Source organism: Electrophorus electricus, chromosome 1 (genome assembly GCF_041902795.1).
Source record: "Electrophorus electricus isolate QZ-2024a chromosome 1, ASM4190279v1, whole genome shotgun sequence".
Taxonomy (NCBI): Eukaryota; Metazoa; Chordata; class Actinopteri; order Gymnotiformes; family Gymnotidae; genus Electrophorus; species Electrophorus electricus.
The window spans coordinates 44,615,900-44,634,603 of record NC_137497.1 but is presented as its reverse complement, the minus strand read 5'-3'; positions in this window follow the sequence as shown (position 1 = coordinate 44,634,603).

The following is an 18,704-nucleotide window of genomic DNA, read 5'->3' as shown; positions in this document are numbered from 1 at the left end:
ACAGGGCACACACACACACACACACACACAGGGCACAGACACACACACACACACACAGGGTACAGACACACACACACACACACACACACACACACAAACACATGGCAGAGACACACACACACCCACACACACACAGGGCACAGACACACACACACACACACACAGACACACACACAGACACACACACACACACACAGGGCACAGACACAAACACACACAGGGCACAGACACACACACTCACACACACACACACACACACATACACACACAGGGCACAGAGACATACACACAGACACACACACACAGGACACACACACACACACACACACACACACACACAGACACACACACACACACACACACACACAGGGCACAGGGCACATACACACACACACACACACAGGGCACAGGGCACACACACACACAGGGCACAGACACACACACACAGACACACACACAGGGCACACACACACACACAGACACACACAGGGCACAAACACACACACACACAGGGCATAGATACACCCACACAGGGCACAGACACACACACACACACACACACACACACACACAGGGCACAGACACACACACACACACAGGGCACAGACACACACACACACACACACAGGGCACAGAGACACACACACACACACATAGGGCACAGGGCACGCACACGCACGCACACACACACACACACACACACACACACACAGGGTACAGGGCACGCACACACACACACATACACACAGACACACACACACACACACACACATGGCACAGATACACACACACACACACACACACAGGGCTCAGACACACACACACACACAGGGCACAGAGACACACACACAGACACACACACACAGGGCATAGACACACACACACACACATACACACAGGGCACAGGGCGGGCACACACAGGGCACAGGGCACACACACACAGGGCACAGACACACACACACACACACACATACACACAGGGCACAGACACACACACACACACACATACACACACACGCAGGGCACAGACACACACACAGGGCACAGACACACACACACACACATACACACAGGGCACAGACACACACACACACACACAGGGCACAGACACACACACACACACACAGAGCACAGACACACACACTCTCTGAGGCTTCTCCCACTGCCAGTAGATCATTAATTCACAATCTGATTTTCCTGGTCAGTAACTCTCTACCAGTACACATAGGTCATGACCTTAGTTCAACTCTCTCTCATCTCCAGGTTTCACCTTTGGACGAACTACTGAAATCTCACCTCCACCACCCAAATCTCACATTTACTGCTCAAATCTCACCTCCACTACCAAAACCTCACGTGTACTGCTCAAATCTCACCTCCACTACCCAAACCTCACGTCTACTGCTCAAATCTCACCTCCACTACCAAAACCTCACGTCTACTGCTCAAATCTCACCTCCACTACCCAAATCTCACATTTACTGCTCAAATCCCACCTCCACTACCCAAACCTCACGTCTACTGCTCAAATCCCACCTCCACTACCAAAACCTCACGTCTACTGCTCAAATCTCACCTCCACTACCCAAACCTCACGTCTACTGCTCAAATCCCACCTCCACTACCAAAACCTCACGTCTACTGCTCAAATCCCACCTCCACTACCAAAACCTCACGTGTACTGCTCAAATCTCACCTCCACTACCCAAACCTCACGTCTACTGCTCAAATCTCACCTCCACTACCAAACCCTCACGTCTACTGCTCAAATCTCACCTCCACTACCCAAATCTCACATTTACTGCTCAAATCCCACCTCCACTACCCAAACCTCACGTCTACTGCTCAAATCCCACCTCCACTACCAAAACCTCACGTCTACTGCTCAAATCTCACCTCCACTACCCAAACCTCACGTCTACTGCTCAAATCCCACCTCCACTACCAAAACCTCACGTCTACTGCTCAAATCCCACCTCCACTACCAAAACCTCACGTCTACTGCTCAAATCCCACCTCCACTACCAAAACCTCACGTCTACTGCTCAAATCCCACCTCCACTACCAAAACCTCACGTCTACTGCTCAAATCTCACCTCCACTACCAAAACCTCTCCTCTGTTGCAGCAATTACATTTGTCATGATTTTTTTTTTTTTTTACTTTTTTTTTGTTATGGATGAGAGTTAATTGCTACTATTTTTCTTCTTCCTATAAAAAAGAGTAAATGTTAAACTAAAATGCACTGATAATTACTGCCACTTTCTATCAACCAGACAAACACTTGACATTTTAATGGATGTGGACATTTGACACTTCTGAGAGTGGTTGAAATGCCCAGGAAACATCCTTCAGACGTGGCATGTGTGTGCCTCATCCAGACGGTGTTTACTGCTGACATCTGGCCTAATAAGATGAAATAATGCAGGAAAGTGGTGGATAATGCTAAATGACTCAAATGAAACTAACCAGTGATTTAACACTTTGTTATGCCACCCGTGATGTACACTTTCAACAAAGTATATTTCAAAATATATTAAAGAATGACAGTTGAAAAGCAGAGAGCTCCTCCTTTCACGTTGGCCACCTTGCGGTGAGGAGTCGATCGTGCTCACATGAAGAAGGTTTTGGTACAACACCACCAGGCACTGTGATGTCACAGTCTGTAGACCAAGAGCGTCAACATTTATGAATACTACATGTTTAACCTAGTTTTGTTGCGCTCCCTGATTGACATGCAAATGTATTCACATATCATTTTGTTGATTGGGTATTAGGCCTCAAATCCAAATCTAAACATTTTAATATCTGTACAAGAATATTATGAGTGGACACATAGATCTTTTACACGTGCAGGTGATAGGACTGATGGGGCCAAAACATTTTAACTCTCATTTTGTTTTTATTTGTGGAGATATGCAAATATACATATATGCAAATATACATATATGCAAATATACAATTTCCAGGTGGAATCATTCTCACAGTTTTTTTTAAATGGACCAGTATATACACAGAAACAAAATAATAACAGCATAAGCACTTAAACACAACTGGTCAGCTGCTGCAGTACGAAGGGCACGCCCACGCGCCAACCTACCTCGTCCATCCCCAGTGATGTTGACCACCTTCATCTACAGCTTCTTTGTGTTCCTCCTTATTTCAAGGCTGCAAGCGTGCACATCTACGACACGCGTTCCCGAGGTTACCGCCACAGCTGTTCTGCTGCTGCTTTCTTCTGCTCGTTGGTCTTCTCTTGCTCCACACTGAGTCACTTTGCTGCATTCTGGAGAATAAAGAAGATGCGTTACAGCACGCGCATCTGGCTCACGCCGCCCCTCCATGCCAGTCACATGCGGTTGCTGCTGTAGTGAAGCGGCTAACGGAAGGTTACGTGATCACGAAGCCCTTTAGCATGTCCACAGGGTCCTGTGGTTTATGATATTTTCCAGACACTTTAATCTTCTCCATGAGATCCCAGGGCCATTGGGAGAAAAACGGAGGGTGATTTCCAATTAAGCAAAGCCTGTCTCGCAAGGAGCGAAGCAAAGGATTCTTTATTCCTGTTTGTAGCGGTAGCATTAATCAACCTAAATATAGTTAGTTCAAAATTGGGCAATATTTTAATTGAAATGCCTCTGATGAGCTAAAAATGTGATAATGTTGGCCAGTTCCAAAACACGTGTGAGATCCACAGCGATCCCAACATCCTTCCAGGCCACTAAAGCTCCGTCAGGACATTCAACTGTCTCAAAAGACTTCAGCAAGCTGCGTCTTGCAGGCTGTAGTCCTACACACTACACCCTACACCTTTTGTTCTCCATCATGGATTACTGGCTAAGCACAGTGCTCCCTACAGCATTCAGCCTTATGGTTGAAACACCTCAGAGTTTGTGCTTTTCACAGAAGAGGTTCATTACAGCTCTGCCCAGAATGCATTCAGGACTCCTGTTTGTTGTTTGTCACTGATCCTGGTCATAACTGTCACACAGGCCAGGAAAGTGAAGACAGAGAGCTGCAGTTTTGCTACGTTTCTATTAGATGTTCATTCTTCACACACACACACACACACACACACACACACACATACACACACACACACACACACACACATATATATATATATATATATATATATATATATATATATATATATATATATATATATATATATATATATATATATATATATACATATATATTAACACCAACATTTACATTTACATTTGCGGCATTTAGCAGATGCTCTTATCCAGAGTGACTTACAAAAGTGCTTTGTCATTTCCTCATAGAATACATCCTAGTACAGTACAGTAGGGTAGAGTCCAAGATACCAATGAACTAGAATACAGTAGAATACAGGGTGATGCTGATACCTAGAAGTACAAAATACATAAGGTCTATCTTAAACAATGATAAGTGCTATAAACAATAAGTGCTAAAGTTTGTTAAACAATATAAACAACATAAACAATACCCTACAATAAGTACTAATTTAGTCAGTCAATATGGGAGCAGTGTCAGTTGTCCTTTAAATATTCTGCAAATAGATGCGTCATCAGTCTGCGATTGAAGACTGCAAGGGACTCTGCTGTCCGGACAGCAAGTGGGAGTTCATTCCACCATCTTGGAGCCAAGACAGAAAATAGTCTCGAAGCTTGTCGTCCATGAGACCTGAAGCAAGGTATTTCAAGCCGAGCCATACTTGAGGTTCAAAGTACGGATTGGGCATTGACCTCATGTATGAAGGGGCTGATCCATTTTTGGATTTGTAGGCAAGCATCAAGGTTTTGAATCTGATGCGTGCAGCTACAGGAAGCCAGTGAAGGGAACGCAGCAGTGGAGTAACGTGTGAACTTCGGAAGAGTGAAGACCAGTCGTGTTGCTGCATTCGGAACAAGTTGTAGAGGTGTGATGGCTCTTAGAGGAAGACCAGCAAGTAGCGAATTGTAGTAGTCTAGCTTTGAGATCACAAGAGACTGCACAAGCACCTGGGTAGCTTCCTGTGAGAGAAAGGGTCAAATCCTTCGTATGTTACAAAGGAGGACTCTGCAAGACCAGGTTAGAAAGAAATACAATAATTCATTTTTATGAATCTTAAACACAGTGTCCATGGAACTCCTGTTCCTATGTCTCCCAATTATTATTATTCCCAATTATTATATACAAGAAACATATAATGCTCAGAAGCTGGATGACGTAGCTCAGTATAAAAACTTTGCTCTCTGACCCAGTGCTGGCAGGTTACCCAGATATGTAAGTACAGGTATTTGGACTCACTGAGAAAATAAGTTATATGTTTGAATTTAGGCTGACAGCTAAGGTTAGTGTGCTATGTTAGGTGCTATGGTAAAGTCTGAGAGCAGTCTCAGTTGCACAAGACCCAACTGTGAATGCACATGTTATGTAAGGTGATCACCAGGTGCATCACTAGTGGTGATTAACCAATGAGTTCCCAGTGTCAGCAGCAGTAAAGCAGCTGGACTTTGGTCACCTTGTGATGAGGATACACCTCTGTGCATCCCTCTGAACAGAGATAAAGGCACGGATCTGACAGAGGTAACTAACTCCACTTTTTCCATGTAATCTGGTTGAAAAGGTTTGTGAATTGCACAGTGTTTACTTATTTTGCACAAATAAATGATAACAGTGATTCACAACTGTGATTTAGTTGCTGATTAATAGCATTTGACAAAGGCATTAACTCAAAACTTCATTACAAGACTGCTTTGTTTGATAAATATTATAATGTATTACATTTTCTGATGCATAAGTGTAATACTGGAAGTATTAAGTTTAATTCATAACACTCACATAGTATTGCAGAGGGAAATATTAATATCTCTTATGAATATAATACAAAATATGACTTTTGGATTTTCTCTGTTCATTGGTTTTGAACTTGTATAGTTCTTCACTACATCTAGGAAACAATGATGGAAAATTATGAAATTTTGACAAGGCCTTCTTATGCATAACAGCTCGACAGCAAACTTTAGATTATACAATCCAGGTTTTGTGTGTGTGTGTGTGACTGACAGCAAAAAGAGAAGATGGAGACAAAGAGCAAGCTGAGAAGGGCGCAGTCTCTTAGAAGTGTCACCACTGAGCATGCGTTGTCCTGGACAGAGGCGGGGCTAAGAGAGAGGAGGAAGTCTGTTTCACAGCTTGTGGCACAGTGAGAACTATTTACATTCATCTCTATTTACATTACATACTATTTACAGCTATATAATAAGATTACATACTACTTACATCTATATTAGATTGTTACATAGCCAGTGGTAGCTCAGTGGTTAAGGCTTTTGAGTTGTAATCAGAAGGTTGCTCCTTCAAGCCCCACTGTTACCACTGTTGGACCCCTGAGCAAGGCCTTTAACCCTCAAGTTGTACTATTCAGTCAGAATTATAAGTCACTTTGGATAAAAGCATCATGTAAATTATTCATTTACATCTCAGCCCAAGTTTTTATTTAAACCATCAAGTCTGTTTGTCAATTTTTGTGAATTTTGTGAGTAGCAATTTTGTTCACACCAAAGACTCCAGAAGTGTTCAAATGTTAAGAACGAGCCATGCAATCAGCTAATTAGGAAATTAATAGGTAACAATATTATCATACAGTACATTACCTTATATTATATTATATTATATTATATTATATTATATTATATTATATTATATTATATTACCTCACCTTATGTTATATTATAATACATTACCATGCATTACCTTACCTTATATGCTATTACCATACATTACCTTACCTTATATTATATTACCATGCATTACCTTACCTTATATTATAATTATATTCCCATACATCACCTTACCTTTCTTTACCTTATGTTACATTATATTATATATTATATATATTACATTACCTTACATTATATTTATCACCAACAAAAATAATATGTTAGTTATTGTAGTGTTAAAACAGAAATCTTATATTACCATATATTACCTTACCTTATATTATATTACCATACATTACCTTACCTTATATTATATTATATTACCATACATTACCTTATCATATATTATATTATATATTATCATATATTACCTTACCCTATATTATATTATCATACATTACATTGCCTTATATTAGATTATCATACTTTACCTTACTTTACCTTATATTATATTATTATATACCTTATTTTATATATTATTATATTACCTTATATTACATTACCATGCATTACCTTACCTTATATTATAATTATATTCCCATACATCACCTTACCTTTCTTTACCTTATGTTACATTATATTATATATTATATATATTACATTACCTTACATTATATTTATCACCAACAAAAATAATATGTTAGTTATTGTAGTGTTAAAACAGAAATCTTATATTACCATATATTACCTTACCTTATATTATATTACCATACATTACCTTACCTTATATTATATTATATTACCATACATTACCTTATCATATATTATATTATATATTATCATATATTACCTTACCCTATATTATATTATCATACATTACATTGCCTTATATTAGATTATCATACTTTACCTTACTTTACCTTATATTATATTATTATATACCTTATTTTATATATTATTATATTACCTTATATTACATTACCATGAATTACCTTACCTTATATTATATTACTATGCATTATCTTTCCTGACCTTACCTTATATTACATTATATTATATATATTACATTACCTTACATTAGATTTATCACTAACCAAAATAATAATAAGTTAGTTATTGTGGTGATAAGACAGAAATCAAAGTGCTATAAATATGGACAGAGCTTATGTAACTCTATAAGGACTTCTACATCCCCTGCAGATACCAGAACTCGGTCACTGGAAATCCTAAAACAGATAATTCAGTGGAAAACAAGCAAAAGGTGAAATTACCTTTATTATACACTCGACCTTTATTAAAAATGCGACCGTTCATAGTGCAGAGTTCATAGTTCATAGTGTCTGCAGGTTTTTACCCAATCCCTGCAGAGCTCTGCCCATTTCCCTAATAACCACACCTCTTTAATAACCACACCCCTTTAATCCCCACACCCCTTTCATAAGCACACCTTAACTGGTATTAGCCAGGAAATGATCATTGGTAAAATCTCATGCAGTTATTTAGTTGTTTTATACTGATAGTAAGTGTAAATATTGATTATATGAAGTGAGCAGCATTTCTCATTAGATTAGATAGAATTAAAAACATTTATGCATTCAATTCTTATACTAAGGTTTCTGATTTCTGTAAAGAAACGCAACATTATAGGTGCATCACACTTAGGAAACAGGTACACTACAACAAACATAAATGTGCTAATACAGTTAACAGTTCTGTCTCATGTCCTCAACCAGCTGATGTTGCAACTAGCCACTGTCCCCATCTCTGAGACCGCAGTCAAAGCGGACAGCAGCACCAGGGAGGGGCTCAGGGTGGAGTGCTCCTTCACCTCCCCTCCAGCATGCAGTAGGTCTGTGGAGTTCCTTCCTTTTCACAGAAATATAAGCAAAAGCACTCTAAGGGAGCTCTTTGAGTCAAAGGTCGCCATGGAGACCAAGAGTGGCTACCAGACCAGAAGCCCTGCCCACATGCCACGCCCAGTCAGCATGCATGCTACAGCCAATGATGAAGGCATGGAAGATACTGAGACCAGTAACAAAAGCACATTACAGCCGATGGTGCGGACAGAGGCAGTGGGCATTAATGTGAATCCAGTGACACCCAAAGTGGAGAAGGTGAGTCCAAAGGTAAATAAACTTTGGTGATTGTATTTTAATTTCACTTGAAGTTTCCGAGCTGTTATTACTGAAGTGTTCATTATTCACTCTTGTGAATAAAGGTGATGAGAACTCCCTGGTCAGAGAGAAAAAAGACCACTCATGTAGGTGAGAACATGAGACACACAGAGGTCTCTCTCCTTTTACCTTTTCTCATTCATGTCTCAGTCAAATATTGACTTCAAACTTTACTGAATAACAGTCTTTTGGCAGGACAAATATGCTCATAAAAAAATAACTTTCAGTTTGACTATATACACTGCTTGGCCAAAAAAAAAGTCACCACTTGGATTTACTTTTACATTTACATTTACATTTATGGCATTTAGCAGATGCTCTTATCTAGAGTGACTTTCAAAGTGCTTTGTCATTTCCTCATAGAATATATCCAAGTACAGTACAGTAGGTTAGAATCAAACATACCGATGATCTAGAATACTGTAGAATACCTGGATGAATGCTGATACCTAGAAGTACAAAATACATAAGGTCTATCTTAAACAATGATAAGTGCTATAAACAATAAGTGCTAGAGTTTGTTAAACAATATAAACAACAAACAATACCCTACAATAAGTACTAATTTAGTCAGTCAATATAGGAGCAGTGTCAGTTGTCCTTTAAATATTCTGCAAATAGATGGGACTTCAGTCTGCGTTTGAAGACTGCAAGGAACTCTCCCGTCCGGACAGCAAGTGGGACTTCATTCCACCATCTTGGAGCCAGGACAGAAAATAGTCTTGATGCTTGTCGCCCAGGAGACCTGAAGCAAGGTATTTCAAGCCGAGGTTTTAAATCTGATGCATGCAGCTAAAGGGAGCCAATGAAGGGAGCGCAGCAGTGGAGTAACGTGTGAACTTCGGAAGATTGAAGACCAGTCATGCTGCTGCATTCTGGACAAGTTGTAGAGTTTTGAGGGCTCTTAGAGGAAGACCAGCAAGTAGCGAGTTGCAGTTATCTAGCTTTGAGATCACAAGAGACTGCACAAGCACCTGGTTAGCTTCCTTTGAAAGAAAGGGTCAAATCCTTCGTATGTTATAACGGAGGAATCTGCAAGACCGGGTTAGATTAGAAACATAAGTTGAGAATGACAACTGGTTGTCCAAAGTTATGCCCAGGCTACGGGCAGCTTCGGATGGTGATACCAGGGAGTTCTCAAAGGAAACAGTGAGGTCATGGTAAGGATTGGGAGTATCCAGGATGTACAGAAGCTCGGTTTTACTGGGGTTGAGCTTCAAGTGGTGGGCTCATGTCAGTCAAGCATGCTGAGATACGTCTGGAGACCTGCATGTCAGAGGGTGGAAAAGAAAGAAATAATTGAGTGTCATCAGCATAGCAGTGGTAGGAGAAACCATGAGAAGATATTACATCACCAAGAGAATGAGTATACAAAGAGAAGAGACGGGGGCCCAATACTGAGCCCTGTGGAACACCAGTGGAGAGTCTGCACGGTTTGGATGTGGATCCTCTCCATGTCACCTGATAGGACCGTCCCTCCAAATAGCACTGAAACCATCTCCAAGCAGAGCCAGTCACACCAAGCCTGGAGAGAACAAAGAGAAGAATGTTGTGGTTCACTGTGTCAAAGGCTGCTGAAAGGTCTAGAGGAATCAAAACAGATGACAGTTTGGCAGCTTTAGCAGCATGAAGTTTCTCCATCACTACTATGAGGGCTGTTTCTGTAGAATGTGCCAGTTTATAGCCAGACTGATTGGGATCATGCAGCTGGTTCTGGTGAGAAAAAGACAATTGATTATAAAGTGATACCGGTCTGTAGTTGGTAACGCTGGAGCTGTCAAGTGTGGCCTTCTTGAGGATTGGTACCACCCTGGCAGTTTTGAATGCAGTAGGCACGTATCCAGAAGATAAGGAGTTGTTGTTGATGACAGAGATGAAAGGAAACAGATCTCTAGCGATTGTCTGGAACAGAGCAGAAGGAATTGGATCCAGCGGACATGTGGTCAGGATGCTGGAACTCAGGAGTTGAAGAATTGCATCTGTGGAGAGAGGAGAAAAAGAAGTCAGAGTTGGATGTTGGGGAATGTTGGTTGGAGGAGTGAGAACAGAGGAAAAGGACTGGAGGATTGCTGCAACCTCCTCAAAGAAGGTGATGAAATCCTCCGGAGTAAGAGATGAGGAAGGAGGGGGAGGATTAAGGAGAGAAGAAAAAATAGTGAAGAGCTTGCATGGACCAGATGATGATGATTTGAATTTATCTCTGTAGTAGGATGACTTTGCAGATGTTACTTCCACTGAGAACTTGGAAAGGAGAGACTTGTATGAACTAAGGTCTGAATCTACGCGGGATTTCCTTCACCACCTCTCTGCAGTCCTTAGTTCTCTCCTGTGGCAGTGAAGTGTTTCTGTTAGCCAGGGAGCAGGTGGGGAGGACTGAGAGTGTAGAAATGAAAGAAATGAAAGTATTTGTAACTGTATCCAAAGAGAGAGAAGATGGAGAGTCAGGGTGAGGAAGGGTGGACCAAATAGTAGAAGTAAAAGAAGAGGGAGTTATGGAGTGGAGATTGCGACAGAAGAAGGAGGAACATGTTGGAGAGGACTGGATGGAAAGAGAAGGAAGGGAGAGAGAGAAGGATAGACAGTGATGGTCCGAGAGATGGAGGAGGGTGACTGCGATGTCCGATATTGTGGAGGTACAGGTGAAGATCAGGTCCAGAACATTGCCCGCTTTGTGAGTCAGAGGAGAGTGGTTGAGGGTAAGGTCGAATTCTGTCAACAGCAGAAGGATGCAGGAGGAATGCAGCCTGTCTGATAGAAGGTTGAAGTCTCCAAGGAGAATGAGTGGATTTCCTTTAATGGGGAATTGACTCAGAAGGATGTTGAGCTCATCAATGGATGAGCTCAATCAGGAATTGAGAGCCACATATCAGATGTGCTTGATTTGTGGATGTACGAGATAAAGGATTGAGATAATATGAGAAGATACTTAGCTGAGTTTGTGAAGTCCTGTAGGTGAGATGTAGATGAGCTGATTGAGAGCACCACCACTTTTCCAAATGTTGATTACCGCTACAGACTCATGAGTCTGAATCTGATTTTAGAGTCATCCTAATTTAACTCAATAAGTTCAATAAGTGCTGAGCCCACCCCTCAATTCACACCTAAGGTCAGGGTGAAACTACACCTGTAATGAGTAATTACAGCTAACAAGCAACTAACAGCTAGGTTTAGACAACAAGCCTTGAATTTCACAGAATCTAAGACAAAAGTAAGTGAACTCAGAGCCTACCTTAACCAACCAGATGATAATCCAACGAGATAAACCAAAGCACACTGTTAATCCTTAACAGTAAAGAGTTAAAGATTATTCAAGAAAATAGATGTTAACATTCTTCTCATCCCTTTTTAAAAGTTACCATAATATTGAGGAACTCGTAAGCAGTTTACCAAGACTACCTGTTTCTTTGGGTTGCCCACTCACCAACATCTTGTGCCTACACAGACCATGTTAATATTTACACAAAATGTGCTTAAAAGTGCTTTTAATAAGTGACAGTAGTATAGCTGTATTATCAATTCCATAGAGTTTGCCTAAGAATTAAAAGTGTACTTATTGCTAATCCACCCATGTTCCTAATGGGGATATTCCTCATATGGGCAGTGGGCACAGAGCAGACATTACTCTTCATTGTGTGTGTGTGTGTGTGTGTGTGTGTGTGTGTGTGTGTGTGTGTGTGTGTGTGTGTGTGTGTGTGTGTGTGTGGAGAACGACTTGTAAATAAACCTTGTGTGAGATTTTACCAGGATAAACACATGACTTTTCAGTATACCAAAAACATGTACTGAACATTGTGCTCAGTGACAACCTGAACCACGGCTCCAAAGAAATATTGAAAGTCAATATTAATATCTACATTTTCTTAGATGAGTCCTCATAAAGCATCAGTCCTGCAGTCATATCCGTTGCATGTCATTTCTTTATGGTTCAGAGGTTACAGATCTCTGTTCTCAGCTCTGTTCCTCAGGTCTGAACCCAGAGTTGCTACCGATACCGACTACAGAATGGAGCAACCATCAGCCATGACATCATCACGCTGTATGCCAGACGTGAACGGGCATCAACTGAATGACGATGTATATAAATGTGTGTGTGTATATATATATATATATATATATATATATATATATATATATATATATATATATATATATATATATATATATATACAATTAGATATATGAGTAAACTCTGGAGAGGGTCTGAGGGAACTCAACAAGAAGGGAGAAGTTGGGACTCAAGGCTGTAGGGAAGCTCGAGAGCCAAAAGGAAGCTCTTGATGTTCTTCTGCAGAACACTGAACACAGGAGAGTCTGGGAGCTGCTCTTAACATGCCAGGAGAGCAGGTGGCTGATTACCCCTGAGTACCACATAGGTACTCACCGTCTCCCTCTGGTGGCTGAAGGCAGCCTAGTCAATACACCTGCCTGGGCTGGGATGTGCGAAAAAGTAGTTTGTTTGTTTGTTTTTTGAGAATATGTAATATACATGTATTCCACTGGATAGCAGAGTTTGTCCAGTCTGAACAATCATCATTTGCTTTATTTTCACCATCTTTATTTTCCTTGTGCTGATTAAATGTGCTGTGCATGTGTTTCAAATATAATATAATGATTATAATATAATGTATATAATATAATGATTATAATATAAAAGCCAAGGTTTATTGCATGAATTAGTGGGTAGGTTTTTGCAGTGTTATTTCCCCAGAATATGTTATGGACCCAGTAAACGATATCACTGAGAACAGATGCACAAATGCAACCTGGAAATGAACTGTTGGTGTGGTTATTCTTTACATTCAGTGGGTTTCTTTGAATCTGGAAGGACATTCAAAGAGATGACAAAGGTTTGACTCGGCACTTATACAGGGAGAAATTATGGCGCGATTATGACTGCATTCATTAATCATTTGTCTATGAATCAATCAAGCTGCTCAGTTGTACCTGCTAATCGTGAGGGAGCAGCTTGCCGTTAAGCCCTCTGTTAAGCTCATCTTGGCCACAAGAGGGAGGCAGAGAGCTATTCCTGGGCGTCAGTGATAACGGGCGTCACCTGTGTGTGGTGTTCAGAACGGTTCTCGGCTTGTTCTGCGCTCACTCATTCTTGCTGAGTGCTTAATAAAAGCTAAGCTGCTAATATATAGCCAGCCCTCCTGAGTCGATCTCTGGGGTTTCCTTTGACTCGCTGTGTTTTTGTTCTCCAGCAGACCAAAGCACTCCCTTCAGGCTTGTCTCTTAGGGGTTCTCCGAACTCTCAATCTCTTTGACTTTGCAGGAAAAAGAATTTTGTTATTTTTAGTTTAACTTTAGCCAGTGTTGAGCTTAGCGGTGCTTCAGAGCAGGAAAGCTCTGCGTACCCGCAGGCAGGGTATCACCTAGCCCGGGTCCTGCTCTGTCCCCAGAGACCTGCGATTGTGCTCCTTGTGGGGTGACCTCGTTGTACGGATATTAAGCAGTTATCAAAACACTTTAGTACATTAAGATTTCACCACGTGCTCTTTGGATCTTCTGTCCATTATAGACCAGGAGTTTGATACAGTTTCTCTCTGGAAATGGGGAGGGGTGCCTGGCAGAATATGAAGGCAAGCCAATTCATCACCTTATCAAATCTCTGTAGCTATTGTTAGTTCAGGAAAACATAGATGAATGACCTACTTAATTAGCTGAATAAATAATGCTTTAATAAAACAGATCAGTTGAAATAATTGAAGTGGACTGTGTTGTCCACAGTGCTGTGCTTAGTGAGCATTATCAGGAAAGGTATGGCTGACGTCAAGGCTCTGACCCTGTGTAGACTACACGCCCACTCTGCAGACATCAACACCACAGTTCTGAGTCACTTCCCTGAGATCAAACACCGCCTCTGAGCCGCCAGACAGGAGAGACTGGAGGATCTTTCAGGTCTGAACCAGAGCTGGCAGGGATCGTTCGGGTTGTGGGTGTAATGTGAAGGCTGCACAGTACACGTGCAGCTTGGTCTTATATTAAAGCCCAACGGTCATGAATGTGTGTCATTTCTTAATTTTGTAAATGAGCCAGGAGAGACTGGACCAGCTTTCAGATCTGGGATGATGAGATTTCTGGATGAAGGGCATTTGTTTATGTGAGAGCTTCATGAAATCCTTTCTTTGGCTGTTCTTCTTTTGAGCCCGAGTATGAATAAACACTCAAAGCCTGGATGAGTTATGACATAGAAGCACCTGCTGGGTCAGTGGTATCTCAGTGGTGATGGTACTGATCTAGTTATCAGAAGGTTGCTGGTTCAAGTTCCCACTGTTGGGCCCCTGAACAAGACCCTTAACCCTCAATTACTCATGGTGTGTTCAGACAGAATTGTAAGTCATTTTGGTTAAACATGTCAGGTAAATGCCATGTCCAGGAACATTTGCTGTTCTAAACTTAAATTTCAAAGTAAAGGTTGATTTTATCACGGCCAATCTGTACAAAGTACAGTTTATTACAGTCATGTTTATTAAATTCAAGTTTATTACAGTCGTGTTCACCGGTGTGATTATTATTGTTATGACTTTAGGAAATTTCATTTTTGGCATCTCTGATATTTCTGTGACCTCAAGGCCCTCAGTGGAGTCAAAGATTTCTATTACATTGTAATGAGTCTTTATCATTGAATTCAGGCATGTTAACACATTTCACCAAGTAATCACCCAACACTGCCATATAATTTATTGTTCTCATTTAATTGAAGTTTTATGAATAGTCACATTAGACTGTATATTTGTGTCTCCTAAAGTCTTTTTAACCAGGTACTATTATTACTTCTGTTAATCCAGCAGGTTACCAGCAGATGGCGGAAGAGGTCTAGTTTAACATGCCTTACATTTCAAAGGTTAATAAAGATTTGAACGTGAGAAGTGGTCACATATGTGTTTGGCTACTGCCTGGAGCAAAAAAGCCTTTTATTGGTTTGATTATTGATGACGACGTTATTCACAAAACATGATGAGTGCATGAAAATAGTGTGTAAGGTGATGCAATTATTACAAATTCATAATTTGCTCATATGAGGAGGTATGAATGGATAAGTTTAGGGCTAGAACAGGAGCTCAAATTGTTCTGTATGAGCATTGTAAGAGGATCCAGACATTTCTCTTGGTTGTGCTAATTAGTCTGAATTTGTCATGGGGTCACGTTGGTTACATTTTTACATCAGCTCATATCCGCATTAGCATGTTCTGAAAAAAAACCTCCCTACTAAAATGGGAATATCATAACGCACAAAGGACAGCGGGGTGCAGATGACAGGCAGGACACTCGTCTGTCTATAGCAGGACGCTCGTCTGTCTGTAGCAGGACGCTCGTCTGTCTAAAGCAGGACGCTCGTCTGTCTAGAGCAGGACACTTGTATGTGTGTAGCAGTATTCTCGCCTGTCTGTAGCAGGACACTCGTCTGTCTAGAGCAGGACGCTCGTCTGTCTATAGCAGGACGCTCGTCTGTCTATAGCAGTACTCTCGCCTGTCTGTAGCAGGACGCTCGTCTGTCTATAGCAGGACGCTCGTCTGTCTATAGCAGGACACTTGTATGTGTGTAGCAGTACTCTCGCCTGTCTGTAGCAGGACGCTCGTCTGTCTATAGCAGTACTCTCGCCTGTCTGTAGCAGGACGCTCGTCTGTCTATAGCAGGACGCTCGTCTGTCTATAGCAGTACTCTCGCCTGTCTGTAGCAGGACGCTCGTCTGTCTATAGCAGGACGCTCGTCTGTCTATAGCAGGACACTTGTATGTGTGTAGCAGTACTCTCGCCTGTCTGTAGCAGGACGCTCGTCTGTCTATAGCAGGACACTTGTATGTGTGTAGCAGTACTCTGGCCTGTCTGTAGCAGGACGCTCGTCTGTCTCTGGCAGGAAATGTCATAGCACCTGCTCACCTGCTTCAGCTCACATTCAGGGTTACAAGACATGACACACATTCAATATCAGGAAACATATTCACACCTAAAACATTTCCTCTCTCTCTCTCTCTCTCTCTCTCTCTCTCTCTCTCTCTCTCTCTCTCTCTCTCTCTCTCTCTCTCAAAACAATCAATGACCTTTCCTAACACTGATCCTGGCCCTGCTCAAACAGAGACACATGCTGCCAGCACTTTAAAGGTTCTCACATTTGACTTTGCTCAGAGCAGCTGCCTCACACTATTTTTGGGTGGGCCAGAGGCCAACAACTGGGGTCCCTTTACTTACACACACACACACACACACACACACACACACACACACACACACACACACACAATGAAGAGTAATGTCTGCTCTGTGCCCACTGTCCATACGAGGAATAAGCCCCATTAGGAACATGGGTGGATTAACAGAAAGTGTTAAGAGTTAAGTAGAGTAAGTAAAGGTGGATGAATATTTAGATAAATAATTTAAATTAATAATTTAAATGAACGTGCTGCACAAAGTCCCACAGTCTGGGTGCTGAATTCTGGGCCCTTCGAGAAATCTTTTTTTAACCAACATTTAAATCCATTAGGGTTCCCAAGACTACTAAATCACATTTACATTTACGGTATTTAGCTGAGTGTGCCTGACTGCTTGTGTGTGTGTGTGTTTGTGGGAAGGGGATCCATCTGTTTAGTTAACTTTGTGTTACTGCCAGTTATATCACCATCTCTAAGAACAAGAACAAGCAAATCAGTACAGATTTCTGTGTAATTTCATCTTGGTGTGCAGGTGTCAGGACTCCTGTGAAAACCTCATAATTTAACACACCCAGCAGGAACATGGAGTCTTACTGGTGGCACTGGTCACATAAACATGTGCATTCTGGCTAATCATGTATAAGAAATGATTTGATTCAGTAGAATTAAATGACTTATCGTCTGCCAGGTAATGTAGTTACTAGGTTAGATTTAATTTACAGCCTGATGCACATGTCTGGGTGCTCATTCATTTTACAGAGAACAAAAAACGTGTTCACGTCTAACGTGAATCTAACCTCTAACGTGAATCTAACATCTAAAATGAGTAACATCTAACATGAACCTAACGTCTAGCATCAATAACGTCTAACGTGAATAACATCTAACGTGAATATAATCTCTAACATGAATCTAACATCTAAAATAAGTAACCTCTAACATGAATCTAACGGCTAACGTGAATAACGTCTAACGTGAATCTAACACCTAATGTGAATCTAACGTCTAACGTGAATCTAGCGTCTAACGTGAATCTAGCGTCTAACGTGAATCTAACGTCTAACGTGAATCTAACACCTAACGTGAATCTAATGTCTAACATGAATCTAATGTCTAACGTGAATCTAACACCTAACAAGAATCTAATGTCTAATGTGAATCTAACGTCTAACGTGAATCTAATGTCTAACGTGAATCTAGCACCTAACGTGAATCTAACGTCTAACGTGAATCTAACACCTAACGTGAATCTAATGTCTAACGTGAATCTAACATCTAACGTGAATCTAACATCTAACAAGAATCTAATGTCTAACGTGAATCTAACGTCTAACGTGACACACTGGAGCAGTTCTTTGTGTTCTAGAAGAAATTGTATATATGCAGAGTGTCGAGAGAAAGGCTTCCTCTGCTGGCTGCAGCATCTCCAGTGAATGAGTAACGATGTCAGCATGCAGCCTTCGCAACATCCTGTCACACTGAATAAAATGCTGCGAACCTCTCAGCCAGAGGCAAACTTTGGAAATGTTGTATATTTTTATAAAGACCTCCAATCGCCCAAGGGTCAGTTTCTTGGATAGTAGCCTCCTGTTTACAGCAGGACACTGTGTATATATATATATATATATAAATTAATGTATATATAGTGTAATCATGTTTTTGTAAATATAGATCCATGGAATGTTAATACTCTCTGTGCACTGCCTGGAGGGTCACTATCTTCTGAGGCCTCGTGACTGTCTC